We start from the raw sequence: 19,176 nt of genomic DNA, 5'->3' as shown, positions 1-19,176 counted from the left end.
GCTGGCAAGATCCAGGAGGAGGCAGGTGGACTCTTTGGCCCACTTGCAGGTGTGGTGAGGAACATTGTGTCTTCGTGCCTCCCACAGAGGCCAGAAAGACCTCTTGAGACGTTGCATTAATTCCCTCAAATGGCTTTGGCAGACAGGGGTCAAATGACTTAAAATGAGGTGCCTCTAAATAAATGAGGCAGGATGCCATCCCTACAGAGCTGCATTTAAATGGTGGGCAGCCCAAATGTGGCGAAGAACCAACACGTAAGTGGGGAAAGAGAAATGTGCGTTAGACTGGTTTAAAGGAGCACAATCTAGGCTTAATATATCTTTGTACACACATGGGAAGAATCTGTATCGCTGTTAAAATAGGAATTGCTGCTTTGTCAAGACATTATCACATTGGCTCTGGAGAGGTGAGGTGCATGCTGTAATAGACTTGGGAGGTTTATTCCGTGGCTTGCAGATGAGGGACTACTGACACAAACCTAGAATTGGTACCTCTTTTAGAAAATTGCCATTATGAGAAGACTCATCAGAGATAATATTCTCATTCCCTTTCTGGCAGCAGTCTGCTAACTAAAATAAACAGTAGGATGCTTTTCAGTGATAGGAGGAGATCTATTCCTGTTTTGCAATCTAAAGGGGTAAAATAGATTCATTTTTCGAAGCAGCACAGGTAATTTATCTGCATTGTGGCTTTAGCATAGGCAAGATTGTATTTAGCGTGTTTCCACAGCACAGCCTTAGGTCTTGATGGGAGTCTTTGAGTGGACAGGCTGAAGCTTTTGTTTCAGTTTTGAGCCATGGTCTGCAAGAGTCCCCAGGTTTCAGGTCTACTTACTAACCCTGGCGTCCCTTAGCCTTACCAAAGGGTTGGCGCATAAAGGTTAAGTAAGCCTGAGATGAGAATCATATAAGTCTGGGCCAAGTTCAAAAAAACTCCCTGGTTCTTAGGAAAGCAATATTACCTTGGGTCAAGCCAGGCAAAAGGTCCATAACTGTTTCTGACCGAGACAAAGTGAACTGCGAGGGATGTGTGCCAAGTCACAATGCCCGTTGCCTGTGTTTTGTACAGCTTTGGTTGCTGCAGTCCATCTCAAAATGAGAATGTTTACTTCTCAATGGTGTAACTCAGCTTTGCCAATGGGATTTTGGAGAGACTTTAGAGGACTAAAGCTTCTTCCTTGGCCAGCAATCCCTTCAGCCTGGCTTTGGCCCAGGACAACTCTTTTCTTGTCCCAGTTAGAAAATTGCTTTGCCCTAAGGGGAGAGATGCTTTCATTGCTTTCCTTGGGCTGCGGTGCCCTGAGAGCGCAGGTAATGAGATAACATTGTGTTCACATTAAAAAAATGCCCCTAACTCCTGGTGCTGCAAATTTGTGACAACTCACCAGCGAGCATGTGCTCTTTGGAAAAGAAAACAGCGCTGACCTTGGCTCCGGAGCAGGAGCCCAGCTCCTGTCACCAGCCATTGAAAGCTGGGAGTAGCTAGCACTTCTTGAGTTGCCCATGCAAGCAGGACTTGGGTCCCTGGGGACCCACCACCGGCTGTTTCCACCCCTGGTCATCCAGGCTTGGCACTGCTGAGGTCTGCCAGTGTGGCCAGGGGTGGCTGCCTGTTGAATACCACCTCCTTGCCTGGGAAGGGCAGCAGTATGTGGTCACGGGTGAGTACTGAGCAAACCACGTTGCTGTCATTTTGTGTTTGACATGGGTCACTTAATCCAGGTGTTTATGGGCACAAATATCACATGGGACAGCCTGGAGGTTCCTCTGGCTCAAGGTCATGGGCAAGGTCAGCTCAGTTAAGGTCAGTGAGTTTAAGCACACCAAAAGCAGGGCTTGCCTTTTCTCTGAAGGACCGAAGTTGCAGCAAGACAATTCTTGGAGAAGCAAGGCAGCCCCTGCTCGCCATGCTCTCTCATGCCTGTTGAACTGGGTGACAGTAGGTCTGGCTGAAGCAACCAAGAAAAAATATTTCCAGCTTAAAAACACCTGTGCTCAGAAATATGCAGGCTCCTTATTCCCCACCAAAATCAAAGCAGGAAAAATACATGCATCTGGGGCTTCCCAACTGAAATGTTTGGAGCCTCACCCCACCCTAAGCACATGTACAATTGCAAGTGGAGGCTGGTAGCTCCCAGTATAAAGGCAAGGATGCCTTACACCGTGAGCCGCCTGGCTCTGGAGGTGCTGTGTGGGCTCAGTGCTTGCACGCTGCTGGAGTGGGGCTGGAGCCCCAAGCCCCAGGACGCTGCCACGTCTTCTGCCTACCCTTTGCTAAGACAAGACTTTCAAGATAATGTGGGGAAGAAGTTTTGGCCAGGTGGAGGTAAAAGTCCTCGGGATTTTTCTTCCTTGAGAGAGAGATTCCTCTTAAATGTGTTCCTACCCAGGATCCTTTTCTTTGTTTAAAGAAGGTATTTGAAACAAATGAGGGTTCCTGCTTTGCTTCATCTAGCTGACAGATCTCATCCTCTCTCATCCTCCCCAGGGAACCATGCTGGCCCTCCTGTAGTGAGCTTGGCTGTGGCCTCCTTCCCAGCCGTGCTTTTAACTGGGGCCACAACTCGCTGGAAGCCTTTATAAGGATTCCCATGAAGAATAAATCAAAACAACAGAACTGAACTGAAAATTAATTGCTTTTCCATCTGCTGAAAGTTAAAAAACCCTCAGCATCCCCTTTCATTAATCAGTCTGTTTTCTATCTGCTTTGACTCTCACCTGGTTTATTTAAAAATAAAATACAGGCAAGTGTTTTGATTATCTATTGTTGGGAAACTATTAATTCAAGGAAATGTTTGCAGTGGAAGGAAATTTAAGTCAAGTAAGATTTAATCTTGGAATAGTGCTGGGAGCCGTGGGAGCATCTGCAGGGCTGGCGGCGCAGGACATGATGGCCATGACACCCTCCTCTGCTTCTGGGGTGAGCTACACCCTGGTCCAACATGCCACAGGAGGTGACGGGAAGGGAATGAGTTGCCTGTGAAATACCCAGTTATCCCTGCTCACCATCGAGCCAGAAATCCGGTGGGAAAAGTTCCCTTTCTGGCTGATTTGGGGTTGTTGCTCAGGTCCAAAAGAGAACAAGGAGTGACCCGCTGCTCCACAACTTTATACAGGGTAGAAGCATTTTCTGATTTGCAAAGCGGTTTTATCATGAGCCGTGTTTCCCCAGTGGGGGTCTGAAAGCAACTGATTCTTCAGATTTTCTCTGCTAATGTCTGATATATGGTGCTAGTAGATCCAGATGGCAAATACGGCAGTGCAAGGTAGGATCGGAGTCCAGGGTTTTGATCCACCTCAACAGTATTATAATGACAGAGGTCATTTGGTTAACTCAAGCCTGAGCCAGATGCCACCACAGTCATCAATGGTCAAGCATATTCATATCCACACAACAGGACCATCTTCAAAATTCATGCCCATGTCTTGAGACAGGCCCCTCCCTCCCAACAACCGGAGTCTTAGCTCTGTAGCGCCTGGGGTGACAAAAAGCAGAGAGAAGTTATCCTCAAATGCTTTCTCAACTCGTAATCTGGCATAGATGGATTAAAATAATAGTGACAGTAACTATAAATAATGGTGTAAACAACAACAACGATAATAGACATGAGGGGGAAAATCCTATCTCTTTAACCTGATAAAGGCAGTTTCTGCCTAGAGCAATCTGAAGTCTTGCTTATGGAAAACTACTGCAAGGTATCTGTTAGTTTAAGTGCTCCAACACCAACAGGAACCGAGTGAGAAAAGCAAGCAGGAGAGCAAGGCAGAGCAGGAGCTGATGTGACAGCAAAGATTGAACTGATTTTAATTTACCTAGACAGTCCTGACATCCTTGCCTGTCCAAAGGATGCTGTTACTAATGGGTTGGGTGGCGCACTGCAGCAGGTCCTGAATGTGGGCTCTCAGCCTAGGGAAGCAGCATGCATCCCTCCCCTGGGAGAAACTCCACGTCCACCCCAGAACGTGGGTCATGCATCTGCGGGGCTGAACAGCCCAGCGGGGTAAATGGGAAGGGGGAGTGGAATGAGGTGGAGGACAAGAAGGGACCAGGTGCTCCCAGGCTGGAGGAAGCTGAGGAACATTGCTGGCCTGCCCACCCTCACGTGCTAGAAGCTCCTTTAAGACCTGTATGGTGCAGGTTAGAGTTTTAAGGAGGTAAGCAACAATGGCTATGGGGCCCAGGAGAAACATGCATCTGCAGGACTGCAGATGCCAAACTCCAAGTGGTAACTTTCCCTGCTCTTCTGTCACTGGCCCTATTCATCTGTGTGCTCTCCAAAGGCAGGAGGAGACAAGGACCAGCACACCCTCTATTCCTCCTGGAAACATCTCCTTTCCTGAGCACAGCCCTGGGGGAGATGCTCAGCCTGAGTTGAGGTGCAGGTACCCTCTGTTCAAAGGTTTTCAGAAAAAGCAAATGCCACAGCCTTCCTACTAGCCTGTTTTACTCACTCAGGTTCCCTCCTTCCCCACTCTCCCAGCTATAATTAGTGCTGAGCACAGACACGGGAAGACACTCCAAAAAAATTCTGCAATCCAAAAATCTCTACCTGGGCTGATTGCTCAAGTTGCCTTATTAGCATCACACCTGCTTTAAGCACCAACGCTGCCAAATTAGATGGAAAAACATGCAAATGCTGTGTAGCTTTCTGGCAGATTAGCATGTTAGCTGCACAAAGGTGAAGATTACTTGGAAGGGGAGAAGTACTAACATCATTTGGTTAATTATTGAAGCAAGCAAATTAGGAGAAAGGATGACTAAAAAAAATGTGTAAGTATCAATCCAATCATATAGGGTAACTGCCATAAGGATGACACAAAAAGTAGCTCTTCTGTATGGCCACTGGTATCAGTGAGGAGGCTACTTACATCCCAGCTGGCTAATGAGACTGTTTTAGTTTTCTGCTTTAATATACAGAAGGGAAGCTTTGGCTGTTCCTGGTGGAAAGGGGGACATGAGATTCCAGGGATAGGCACAAAAATGGTGTTAAGAGAAAAGTGACAGCATCAGCAATGTGAATAGTGGGACATGCCACATCTACGCTTGCCTGTGTGACCACAAAGTTTAGCCCTTTGAGTATGTATTCTAAACATATAAAGATGGGTAAAAATTTTAGGTACTCATAGAAATAAGCCTGTTTCATAAAGTGCACATAGAAGGAGGCTGTGCAGGCAGCCTTCACCCTGCCTACCTTCAGAGTAGTCGGTTTTGCAATCTAAACAACATTTTTTTCATTGTTATTTGACTGAAAATTCCCAAGGTTTCTATTGCTCTTTTTTTCCTTAAGGTAAAGTTACAGCTTGTTAGAAGGAGCACCAGGGGGAGAAGAGAAACAGCAACTTTTGAGCAGTGGCTGTCTCAGCGAAACCCGACAAGGCTTGCTGCAGCACTGGGGATCTCCTGCTACTCTCCCAAACGAATGGCACACCAAGCCCCATTGGCTTTCAGGGTGCCCCATCCCTCTGGGACCAGCATCCTTCAGCTCTCCAGCCTCTGAGGGCATCTCTTCTGTCCCCAGTGGCATCACGTGCCCCATAAATGCATAGGGCCATCTTCTCCCCCCCTGCTGCATCTTCAAAGGAGGCTCTCATCTGAAAACTTAGATACCCTTCTTAGAAAGCCACAGCTGGTTACCTTCAAACCATCTGATTACTTTAAACAAATGGAGACATTTAGTTCTGCTAGAAACTGAGCATTGCAGGGTCCTAGCCATTTCCTCTGTTATCTTTCAGGGGCATCCCAATGAGCTTCTGCCTGGGGAGCTGGCTACACTGCCTTGCCCTGCGCCCTCCCCGTAGCTCCTGCTGCACGCCTCTGCTGAGACCACCAGAAATGGGAGAGTGAGTGTGCAAGAAGCAATGGGCATCGTTCCTTGAGGAAGTGCTTCCTGAGCTTACACGAGTTGAGAAATATATGTGCCTAACTTCTGGGGCCAAACATACGGACCTCCTTCTCCCTTCAAGAAGAATTGGAGTGGAGGGTGCTGGCCAAAAGAACTACACAATATACTTACTTAGAAATGACTACCTGTCTGCTCCCTTTATTCAGGATGAAATGGTCTGACTTTTATCACCGAGTAATACTGCATTCTGCTGTCTGAAAATGCTCCCCTTTCTTTGGGATGGCCTCAATTTTCATGCCTGCTTGCTGGAGCCTTAAAAGCTTGTTTTCAGTTGCTTTTGCTTGCAAAGTGCAATTAGCACTTTGCACATATTTGATCAGGTGCTAATTTAACTCAGGGGACAATTTACCTTCCTAAATATGCGCTAATAGTTCTCTTCAAGAGAAAAAGAGAAAAAAAGGGGGGAGAGGGGAGGGGCAGAATAGAGAGAGCACCAGACAAATTATTTTTAACTGCATGAAAATGATGAGATTCATTTTCCTACTCATACCTGGCTGAGTCATGCAAATCATGAACAGGAGGATATGCAGCAAGGACAGCAGCAAGCAGCCTGGAGAAAGCCGGGCTGGAGGAGCACCCTGGGATCTGCATGTCCTCGGGTGGCTGCCCTCTCTGGGCAGAGCCCTGTGCCTCCCAAGCCCTTCCTTCCTTCCCCACTGCTGAGCACCCAGTGGGTTGGCCATGGCATGGGCTCGTGGGGCAGGTGTCACACTGCATGACCTAACCCCAAAATACAAAATTCTCTGGGGCATTTATACATGTTTCTTCTAACCGAGGGCATTCAATGGACATGCAAACTGTTGCACTGGGGCAACTGAAGGTCAATAATGTGCCCTTGGTTTGGACAAGTGGGACATAACAGCATCTCTTATATCAGCCTTGCCAGGGACGTGTTGTAACCAGCAATGCAGCCTCATCCTTTTCTCAAATGGCTTTATTTATTTATTTATTTTTACAAAAGCTGTGGTCAGGGCTTGGCAATTAGCTGCTGAACCCTTGGTGCCCAATATCTAGCACATGGAGGGACTTGCTTCTCACAGGTCTGCTGTAATTGGGAAAATAAACTCAAGTTTCTAAAAAAAGGGTTCTTGGAAGGAAGCCCTCCCAAATCTGAGGAGTGTGAACATCATCGGTCAATTTCAAAAGCTTTTGCCACTATTGTAACTCCCATTGCCGAGCACAGCAGAGCCCCTGCTGAGCTTGGGATTTATAGAAACTCCATAAAAAAGTCAAGGTCTTTTTTTCCATCCTCGTTTTGTATGACTTAGGTTGTAGCAATTCCATCACTGCCTCAAATGATTATTCAACAACTGAAAAATTTCCCTGCCAGAGATATTTCCAATCCAATAACATATTTCACATCACCTTTTGTTCTGTGCAGGATTAAAAAAAAAAAAAAAAAAAAAAAAAAAGCTTTATGAGCATTGAGATTGAGTTTAGCAGTTCCCCTTCCATTTTTCCCTCTGTGATGCCATCCTTCAGAAACTCTCCTTTACCCCTGCTAACCAATTTACTCTCTGTGGTGGGGGAGGGGGGAGTAATAAAACCTGCCAGATTATCACTGTAACGCAGGGCGAAAGGGCAACAGGATCTACATAATTCTCCTTGGAACAGCAAAATGCTTTCATTCCTGTGGTCCAGGGGCCATGTGGGATGCCAGCAAGTACGTGCTCTGGCGCTTAATGTTAGCAAACCAAAGAGAGAGCTTCACGGCGCCGATGGTGGTGCGATGCTCTCTCTTTGGTTTGCTAACATTAAAGTCGCTTTAGTCAAGGTTACCAGGGGGTCCGAATTTCTGTTGGGCCCTGGGCTGGGAAGACAGGCTCAAGGCTAGTAGTTTTCATGGGTTTTTCCCTCCTCTGATTTTAGTTTGGTATAGCTCAAGTATTCATGGCTTCATAATTTTCTTGAAAATGGCGGGGTTATCTGGGGTAGGTGACAGGGACCGTATGCACAACATGGAGAGTGAAATGAAGAGTGATGCCAGGCAGGGAGATGCCTGTGGCAGTGCAGGGAGCATCCTGGGATCTGTGGGGAATGGTGAGCCCTGCCAGAGAGTGGGAAGTGTGGCGGGACCAGGTCACCTCTCACTGGGTGATGGCACCCTTTGGAGGCTGTGGGACTCTGCTCAGGTCGGAGTACCTCTGCAGTTGCCATTTCCGAGGGCAGCAGTGGAAAAGCGAGTGTATGCTCCTTTTGCGTAACTTCTAGCCATCCCACAAATGCATTCTTTTACATACTTTATCTAGCTTTCCATAACTATTTCCACATATTTTCCTTACTCTGTTCAAATTGCTTTTACACTGTGTCTAATACCCCACAGGTCCCTTCAATTCACAGCTGCTGTTATTTAGTGAAATGTTTTCCCTAGGTCAACAGACTTTCATTTCAGGGTAGATAATCCTCAGTATATCCCCTGCGGGAGGTAGGGTTCTGCTCTGCAACTGAGAGACTCTTTGTCAGGGTAATAAACTCAAAGCAGGATTTAGAAGAAATTACCTAGAAATGGAGTCCTTTGCTATAGCTTTTTATTCTTTCTTCAAGTTATGTTTTCCTAAAGGCTCTTCAAAAATAGGGATCAGGAATATGTATTATTTTTGCAGAACCAAACAAAGGCAGCAGACAGATTAGTCTGCTGGCCATGAAGGAAGGTTGGTAGAGAAGAATATACGTGCAAAGACCACCACAAAGACAAGGAAGGTTCTACCTTTAAGTAAAGGTGAAAGAGTTATGTTGGGAGTTTGTTGTCTTTCATATCAAAATGTGCACTTGAAAGCATGGTTTATTTGTCTGGTTTTTTAATTTCCACATGGCTTTCCTAGAAAAATAAAGTTCTCTACTATAGAATCACCATAGAAAAATATGATTCATTACCTTGCTTAGCTTGTGACAGCAATGGATTTGAGTTTGAGTGTCTTTCCTTAAAAGGCCATTCTTGGCTTAGTAGTACTGACCTCTAGTTTTCTTGTTGCTCTCTCGTTTCAAAGGCAGGCATTTTAAGCAATGACAAAGTGTCTGATTTCCGTCTTCCCCATTCACACACTCTCTTTAAAAAGTAAGGTAGTTCTCCTGGTCTCTTTTTCCCTTCTACACCATTATGGCACTTGCTAGTGTCTGGTTATCTCTTACAAAGAGAGCAAACCCAGTTCTTAGGCAAAATATGACCACTCAGCAAGGTCATTTCTGTTTGTGAAAATAGCTATGAATCAAGGAAGCTCTTCCCTGACAGTCAATCCAGAAATGCTGAGGCTCTGCAAAGATGAATGACCTTTGACTCTTATGGGTTTTGCTGCCTTCTGTTGACTGAACCCAGAACACAACATCCTTCTGAAAACCTCAGCAGTGCAAAGCTTTTAAGACCGCGCATTGTGGGCACTAAGCAGAATTTAATAATGGATTAACAAGTATTTTTACAGGCTCTGAGGACCATCATGATTTTGCGTGTCAGAGGCACATACAAAGCACAGAGGTGAAAGGAACTCCTGGGTCACTGATTCATGTCCCTGCGGCGGCACATAGCCAAGTTGTATAAGCCTATACATAAATTTACCATCTTGCAGCCTACAGATGCTGGGGGGCATGTGTGTGCACCTGTGTCTTACTGCCTCTCTTGCACTTTGGAAAATGTTCTAGGACCTCCTCAGTCTTCAAAACTAACTTCTAGCTTACATGTTTTTCTGATTATCTTAACTCGTTCACTTCAGAAAATAAGGCTGACACATGGAGATCTTTTTTTCCTTTGTATTCAGTGTGAAGATGTAGAAAAAGCCACGAGCTCAGGTCTTTCAGTCTCCTCCTGTGAGTAGGTTGCTGTAAAAGTCTGTTGTGTGCCGGTGCCAGAGTTGTCACTTCACTGGAAGACTGGCAGCAAGCCCTGTATGTTCCTGTTGAACTCTGAGAAGTGACTGGTACAACAGCATTGGCTGTTTTGCCTTCCTGTAACGGAAATGTCATTTTAGGATAGGCCTAAAAACATTTTAAGATCAGTTAATTTTGTGACAGATGGAGGTTAGCTTGATCCTGTGGATGACTGTCAGCTGACCCATGTATCTTCTTTTTTTACTACCATGTATCTACTTTTTTTACTGTTTTTCTGAAACAATTACTCTGAGCCCATGTGTAACTGAGATCAGTTTAATGCACCTGTAATTTCCCCGTTCTTGTCCCTGTCTTTACTATGCAAGCCATTATCCAGCATCTCTACAACATGTATTACACAAGCTATTCCCCAATGATCTCCGTCTACAGGCTGGTCAGTCTCACCTCAGTGCTCAGTAAGATCATGGAGCAGATTCTCCTGGAAACTATGCTAAGGCACATGCAAAATAAGGAGGCAATTGGTGACAGCCAACATGGTTTCATTAAGGGCAAATTGTGCCTGACAAATCTGGTGGTCTTCTACGAGGAATTACAGCATTGATGGATGAGGGAAGAGCAACTGACGTCATCTTCCTGGAATTGTGCAAAGCTTTTGACACTGTCACATGTTATATCCTTGTCTCTAAACTGGAGAGACATGGATTTGACAGAGGGGCCACTTGGTGGATAAGGAATTGACTGGATGGTCACACTCAAAGAGTGGTGTTCAACGACTCGATGTCTGAGTGGAATATGGCAATGAGTGGTGTTCCTCAGGGTTCTGTACTGGGAATGGTGCAGTTCAACATCTTTGTTGGTGACATGGACAGTGAGATTGAATGCACCCTCAGCAAGTTTGTCAATGACACCAAGCTGAGTGGTGCGGGTGACACAGTGGAGGAAAGGGATGCCATCCAGAGGGACATTGACAGGCTTGAGAGGTGGGCCTGTGAGAACCTCATAAAATTCAGCAAAGCCAAATTCAAAGTTCTGCACCTGGGTCATGGCAACCCCCAGTAGCAATACAGTCTGGGTGGAGAATGGATTGAGAGCAGCCCTGTGGAGAAGGATTTGGGGGTGCTGGTGAATGCAAAGATCAGCATGGCTTAGCAATGTGTGCTTGCAGCCCAGAAACCCAATGGAATCCTGGGCTGCATCAGAAGAAGTGTGGCCAGCAGGTCGAGGGAGGTGATTCTTTCCCTCTACTCTGCTCTTGTGAGACCCCACCTGGAGCACTGTGGTCAGCTCTGGGAGCCCCAACATAAAAAAGACATGGACCTGATGGAACGACTCCAGAGGAGGGCCACAAAAATGATCAGAGGGCTGGAGCACCTCTCCTGTGAGGACAGGTTGAGAATGTTGGGGTTGTTCAGCCTGGAGAAAATAGGGCTTTGGGAAGACTTTATAGCAGCCTTTCAGTACTTAAAGAGGTCTTATAAGAAAGATGGAGACAGATTTTCTGGTAGGGGCTGTAGTGGTAGGACAAAAGGTAATGGTTTTGAACTAAAAGAGGGTAGATTTAGATTAAATATTAGGAAGAAATTCTTCACTACTAGTAGGGTAAGACACTGGAACAGGTTGCCCAGAGCAGCTGTGGATGCCACATCCCTGACAGTGTTCAAGGCCAGGCTGGATGGGGCTTGGAGCAACCTGGTCAAGTGGAAGGTGTCCCTGCCCATTGCAGGGAGGTTGGAACTAGATGTTATTTAAGGTCCCTTCCAACCCAAGCCATTATATGATGCCATGATTCTATGATCCATGTGATGCTGGTCTTTGATGAAGAACACCCCTTGCCTGGTGGGTTTCAGTTCTTTGCTGGAGTGCCTATGCGTTACTTTGATAGAGGGAGTCAGGCACGATGCTGTGCACTTGACATGCCATCGTTAACACACATATTCACTGGCAGCTGTGGTTTTTTAATGCTATATATAATTTCCCAGAAGTCAGGCGACACAAGCTGAAGTAAGTGTTTAACAATATTTATGTTTCATGCCCACCATCTGATTTGTCTTCCTGTCAGTCTTGCCTCTGCCAACATCATCTGAAGATAATTTTCCATTTCGGTGAGAAGCTAATCTGTGAAAAGGAAGGGAGGAGGAGACCGGGAGAACTGGAGTCTCTAGACGAGAGCTGTCTCAGTGAAAACGCAGGCAGTGATTTCTTACCTGTTATCATAATGAGAAAACGAAAGTCAATACAAAGCAGGGGAAAGTCAAATGTTGTGAGATTGCCTGCGTGTTTCTCAGTCAATAGCCAAACCTTTCACCTTTGATATTTCACCCGAGGCAATAGCTGTTTGGATGCTGCCTGCCGGCCTGCTCCAAGGCCAGGTATGAGTCAGAGCTGATGGCTGCCAAGACTTGGGCTTGGCAATGGGGCAGGAGGGGAGCGAGGGGGCAGGGGGGGGAGCCTCACACCCTACTGAGCCCACCGCTCCCATGAGTTATTAGATAAAATTTATTAGATAAAAGGAACATTGTTATCTGCAAAATAAGGAGATTAAGTGAGAAAGAGACTGCTACTGGAACAAGATGAATCAAACCTCAAGAAAATTCATGGGATGGTCAAGAAAATTGTGGGTAACTATCCTGAGCACAGACATATTGCTGCCCTTGGCTGGTTGAAGTGGGGGGAGCAGCAAAGGGCTCCCTTAAACATTGTGCTACCTGGCACAGCCCTCTCCACCCTTGTGCCAGTGGTGTCATGAGCCCCAAAAGCAGTATCTGGAGTTGCATTCAGCTTTCACGAGGGTGATCAACTCCCTTCCTGAAGAGACATTGCGAAGGATTTCCCCATGGCCTCGTCCCCAGCTCCCAAAGAGTTTCCAAGAGCAAAGGGCCTCTTGTGAAAGTCCAGAACAACCTTGGCCTCATCTGGATCAACCTGTCAGGAGTTTCCCTGCTCTATTTGGGAAGCTGGACCCACAGTGAGCGTAGCTTTCACCACCAGGACTGGGGTACATTTAGGTGCTCGTTGTTCCCATTGATCATCCTCTTCTGCATGGTTCCCATATTCTACTGGCCAGTTTATCAGAACATGGGTGTTTCCAGCCACCTTTTTGCACAAACTTGTCTCAGACAGGAGACTTGACTTGTTCCTTACTTCACAGACACAGTGATCTTCCCAGCTGGCAAGGGAACAAGAGGAATGAACAAGACTGTGGCAGTGTCACTGGCAAGTGGGGACAGGCCACATGGAAAGTCATGTCAGAGGTGTGTAAGAAACAAGTCTAAACCCTGAGAGGCCTCAGCTGAACCTGATCCATTAAACTTCTTATTCTGGTGGTGCTGATATTCATTTATTCTGTGAGAGCTGCCTTAGCTCTTGAGTCTCGGTTCAGTTTGCTGCCAAAATACCAGTTCTTAGAGGAAATTTACTGTGCTCAAGACCACCACTGGTTGGAAGTCTCCACAGGTAAAATTGGTGTAGTTCCAAGCACGGTGTGTGGCCACCTTGACAGGAACATAGAGTATGTAGGGGAGCAGGGAGAGAAGTGCTTTTGTCCTTGCTCTCTCCCAGGACCTGGTGCTTGTCCTGCTGGGTCCCTGCTAGCAGCCCTCCAGGGGCAGGACACTGCTCTGAGAGAAAGGCTAGAGCCAGTCAGGTGGGGAGATGCTATGCACGGATTGGATTCCCTCAGCATGGCATTTTGTCCTTCCTGTCATGCTGCTACCAAGGCCCAAAACATTGGGCTACGGGGTACACCTCTGCCACGCTACTGCAAAACTGGATGTCAGGGCACCTTGAGGATGAAGGTGACTCCACACACACACACTCAGCAACATCACCCAACTTTCTTGTGGCATTGTGCAGCTCCTCTCTGCCCTGCTCATGAGGAGCATGAGAGCTTCTTGCCTTTGCTTTTGAAAGAGCAGCTCCCCATGCTTCTCTGGAGGCTGCCTGCAGTGCAGTGAAAACTATCTGTAGGGAAGTTTTAATGTTTGAATTTTTTTAAATGAAACAGTTTTTCAATCCCACCTCCTGCAAAGCCATCTGACTTAGTCATCCTGGGTTCCAAATGTGCATGGCTTACTGGGCGATGGCAGCCATCACACAAGTGCTATAAAATGAATTACACACTACAGCAGCCTCTGACATCTTTGGTCCTCCTGAGGCCAAAAGTGAATGCCAGGTCCTTATGCTGAGATATTTCCCTTTCCAGCAGTACAAAGTTCCCAGGTCACACCTGCTGATACAACATGGGGTAAAGCCACACTGAAGTCAATGATAAAATTCCCACAGATTGTGGTGCAGACCTGGACCATACCAAGGAGTTTTGTTTATCCCTGCTGTTTATCTTACGGGTCTTGTCCTTTTGCATATGCACACATCCAGATATGGACACGCAGAGTATAAAATAGAGTTATTTTATTACCTGTTTATTTGATAACAGAAGAGGCTGACTCCAAATCAAGAATCCTTTATTTTCAGGTTCCTAGCTAGTTTTACTGGGGTGTGGGGTTCCTTACCTTTTGCCAGATACGCTGACACATGAGTTATCACTAACATTTCTGATAACAGATTACAGGCAGAAATATTTTCTTTACTCTCAGTCTGATAAATAAGGAGGGAGAAACTGCGTGCCTGTGAGGAGAAAATGAACAGCTGGGCATTTTTGCTCCATTGGGGCATGCAGAAAACTCATGTCTTCACTTTGTTCACTTTGGATGTGGCACTCAAAAAAAAGTGCAACTGTGCACATGGTGGGCAGGGTGCCAGTGGCCACATGTCACCTGCATTTCTAGGCTGCTGCCCCCGAGATCCCAGCACTTACATGGGCACAAGGCACCCAGTCCCTTGCCTAAATGCTCAAAAGTATGGAAAGTTTGGCCACAGAATTTCTCCTCACCCTCAGCAACTGTGCACGGAGCATACCAAGAGCACACAAACAGCTCTCAAACAGCTGCTTGCAGCCAATGGTAATGACCCACCGATACCAACAGCCAAGCATCAATCATGTGTGGCTGTCCTTGCGGTGACACAGAACCAGGGGTATTAATGCTGCAGCCAAGGCATTTCAATACACAGTTTTATATGGGCTTCATACCTCCCCTTTGGCTTATCATCAAAGAAACAGCACTCATTTTGTGCCTGACTGCTGCAAGTCCCCAGAGGATAACATTGTCCCAGCCAGCCAGGGAAAAACCTTACCATGTGCCCAGCCCTTGGAGGAAAGCCTGGGTAGGCAGCAAGTGAGTGGAGGTCAAGTGAGACGTCCACTAAAACCATTCAAGCCCTGATGGTGGAGTGGTGTCTCTCACTCCTCCAGCCAGCTGTCCAACGAGGCAGCAAGGAGATACTGCTAGCTCCAGTAGAAGAGGTGGGACGTGAGGCTTGGAAATACTTCTAAACGAGTTTTCTTCTGGTAATGATATCATGAAATAAATCAGGATGGAGCATCTCATTCTTGAATCACTGTGGAGCCCACCTGTGACATGACTCATGGCCTTGATGACTTATTTAGAATGACTGAACCCCATGAGGGGCCGGTGATTAAGCAGCCACCAGTGCTTGTGAAGTGCCCTGACTTGTCAGAGCCCCAAATATAGAAGGTTTTGGTCAGGCCAGAGGAAAGTTTTGATGAATAAAGATTTCCATGGGAGTCCACGCTCACCAACAGCAGGAAGAACAGTGATTTTTTGAAGTGATGCTCCCAGGCCAAATTGGGCCCTAATTTAGCTAGAAGGAAGATAATCTAAGCACTTGCAGCATGAGTGCTGATGTAAACACCCTCACCATCTGTTTCATTTGCACGCACGCACACACACACTCTCAGTTCATGGAATGCCAGTTCTCCCCTGATGCTTTTGCAAGTTGCACATCCCACTGCAATGGGAGAAGCAGAGCAGCTGGGGCCAGGGCTGTCCCAGGCACAGGTCCTGACTGCAGGTGTCCTGTGCCCGTGCTGCATCAGGTGCCAGGATGCCACCTGCTCTCTGCTTTCACTGGGGAAACCACGGTTTGATGAACTGGGGTGCGAGGCAGTGCTGGCTGCGTGCCCCCCATCCCTGCCCTGACCTCCAAGGGGGTTCTCAGACCCGCTCTCTGCCCTGGCCATCAGGGTTGAACTGGGGGGAGCCAGCGCAAGCAGGTGACACTCCCAGGTGGCTCTGGCCATTTCTGCAGTGCCAGATCCTGGCATGGCCAGGAGTCACGCTAGGATGTCCCAGCCCCAAGCCCTGCTCCAGCTCCAAGCCTCCACCAGCCCATGTGCTGGAGGGATTAAGATGCACTTCACACATATTTCAGCGTGACTGCAGAAAGCGGTGTCCTTTAGCAAATGGTAAATAATTGACACTTTACTCTGCTGGCAGCCAGCATCTCCACAGGCAGCTGGGTTTGTCATTTTGCATCCCCTTGGTGGCTCTAATTTCAAATTTGCAGTAACATATGCCCCGAGAGCTGCCGGCCTTCTCCCAGCATCACAAATGCTTACTCCCTGCTGCCCTGAACTGTGATGGGTGAGGAGTGAGTGACATCTCCACTTCTGCCACAGGTCTTCTCTTGACCTCCTGTGGTGGCAGAACAGAACCTTTTTGTTCCTTCTCCTCTGTTTGTTTTTTGGGTTTTTTTTATATATTATTATTTAGACTGGGCAGCTGGGGACCAGGGTATTTCCAGCATGCTTATTTAGCTGCATGACTCCCATTAATGTAAATGACAATTGCACAGCTAAAACTGTGCAGATCCTGTTGAAGATTTACCCCCAGGGTTATCATTTTACAGAGATTTCCCCCTCCCCCTTGCAGAGCCTTTGCTGCAATCATTGCATGGAAAGAAAATTGGAAGTCTCTGCACAAGACAAATGAGCGGCTCGCTTAGGAAATGGAAATTTGCATCAGGCAAGTGTTATGGAGGGACAGGCAGTGACGGGAGGGAGGAGCCTGACTTCCCCTCTCCAGTCTCGCTGTACCATCCCAAGGTATATGACATTTGCTGAGATGCTGCAGATCCTTGTGCTGTGAAAGTATTAAAACAGGATTGGCAGAAGACTTTTTTTTTTTTAAACCTCATTTGCAAAACAAAATCTGCCTAAAAGATAAGCAGAACATTTATCATCCCTTTCCTTCTGACAACTCATGTTCCTGGTTTCAACAAGGGCTTTGGGTCACGTAGGACTCTCTCCCTCTGTAAGCCCGGAGATGGGGGCTGTGTCCCCATGTTGCTACCCAGCACAGCGTCAGCAGCCGCCATGCTTCTGCTGTGCTGCCACGCAGGACAGACGGGGACATCTGGGCAGCATTTCTGCCATGCTCTCCTTGATGATGGCCATGCCCCAGGAGCTCTCTCTCCAGCAGTGCTCGCTGGAGGAGTTATTTGTCCCTCTGACACCAGCCATAAATTTCAAGGCCAGAAGGAGCCATTACGGTTGGCTAGCATGACCCCTGATATAACACAGAGCATGATTTGTGCGTCAAGCCCAGGACTTTCTTTGGAGATCTAATAAATCTTTGGGAAAGGCAGTCAGTCCTGATTTAAAGGCTGCAGGCCATTGTGCTGTGTCCCTGGGTAAGCTGTTGAAGTTGTTAATTATCCTCACGGTGTGAATGCATGCCTTTATGCCTGATCTGAGCTGGCCTGCCCGGGCACTTGGGCACATGCGCACCCGGAGCATCGCACTGTGCCTCTTCTCGCCAGAGCGATGGATCCGCTGGGCACACAGCTCTTCCTGGGGGGATTGTCAGCTATGGTCGAGCCACCTCCTGACTTTCCTTCTGACAAGCCAAACAAATTTAATTTCTCTAGACTGATTGATCAGCTCACTTCTGAGAGGTGTAATGCAGCTACAAGGATTTTTTTTTTTCCCATGCAGTGTGTCTCCTGCATCAGAATGTCTGAGTCTAACGTAAAGTGGAAGAGGGATCAGGAGCTTTGCCAGTCACCCTGTGCCAGCACTCATGTTCTCAGGTGGGTGCCCAAGCCCACCTGCAATTGTCTGTGAATTAAATGCACTCCCCACGGGCAGAAGAGAAGCATTCCCTCTGGTTAACTTTCTGGCCCAAGCAGGGAGAGCAGAGAGTATTTCTGAAAATCACAGCTGGGAGGGCAGGCCGTGAATGGGCAAAGGATAAAAGACCCTCTGGCAGATCGCTCTTTCCCAGATAAAACACATGAAAAAGGTTAAAGCCTCTTCGATGGCTGCATGAGCTAAATGACCCCCACCCTGGCTGCAGGGATGGGGCTCCTGCCCCAGAGGTGGGTGCTCATGGCCTGGGAAGGATCTGACACCCATCCTGTGCAGATTAACAGTGAAACCCAAGGCACCCTCCAGGCAACACAAGCTGGGACACAGAGAGCACGGCACATTCCCCTCTGTCCCTGGCAGGTCTGGATGGACTGGGGCACTTCATCTCTCATCTTGGGGAAGCTGTGTCACACGCTGATGCTGACGTCTGATGGCTTTGCAGGAGCATCTGCATAGCTTTGGTTTTGGTAGGCAGGGGGCTGGATCTCCCACACATCTTGCCTTCTGCTTGCCACCCCGAAGCTCCCCTAGGGCAAAAGGCACTGCCCGAGTTTTTGGTCCACCCTGTTACTGCCACCCAGTTCCTCTCCACCTTGCTGGCCAGAGCTCAGGATGAACAAAACAGGGTGTGCTGGGCTGGGGAGAGCCAGAGCCCAGATCAGCCTCTCCTCCTCGGCAGCTTTCCTTTGCTTAGGACATGAGGCAACAAAGTTTGTGTCCCTGCTCAGATGCGGGTCCAGACACCGGTGTCCCACATGTCAGGCAGAAGCTCTCAGCAGGGGACCATCAGCCTTTCTGAGAGAAGGCCAAAGCCTATCTGGACTAAAAAACCCCAGTATAGTCTCAATCAGTGAATACCCTTCACTGGAAAGCCGCAGACCTGGCAAGCTGGCATTTGCTGCATGCCATATCACAATTTCCAGGTTCTCCTGGTGTGAGCAAGGGGCCGGCTCTGAGATCCACAGCCCAGTCACCTCTGGGAAAGCAGAGTGACCCTGGCCCATTCCCCAAACCAGCCCACCCCAAGCTGTGCAAGTCCTTCTGCCATGGGAGGAGAGGAGCCGGCTACCAAGGAAGTTATTGCTTCCTCCAGCCAGGTTAGCGGGGCCAGAGCCTGTCAACAGTTTATTCAGAACCGCTCTCATTTCCTGAGCGAGGATCAAGGGGTTTGATTTTCTTTTGTTTGGCAGAAGATAAACTTCTGAAGAGAGTGTTACTTCAGTCTGCCAGGCTGATCTGCCAGGAGCCAGAGGAGTCTGCCTTGCACTGGGGAGGGCAGGAGGTGAACTTAAGTGGGGGATTCTCACAGGACCGGTGCTTTAAAAGCAATCTAGAAACCAGAGTGAATTGGCTGCTAAATTTTAGATTGATGCTTCCACTCTTGAGGGAAAAAAACCAAATTCCTCTAAAAGGGTCAAAGATAGTGGAGTTAGTCTGCATCTTTTCACT

Source organism: Falco peregrinus, chromosome 4, assembly GCF_023634155.1.
Source record: "Falco peregrinus isolate bFalPer1 chromosome 4, bFalPer1.pri, whole genome shotgun sequence".
In the NCBI taxonomy this organism is placed as follows: domain Eukaryota; kingdom Metazoa; phylum Chordata; class Aves; order Falconiformes; family Falconidae; genus Falco; species Falco peregrinus.
This window is presented reverse-complemented; position numbering follows the sequence as displayed.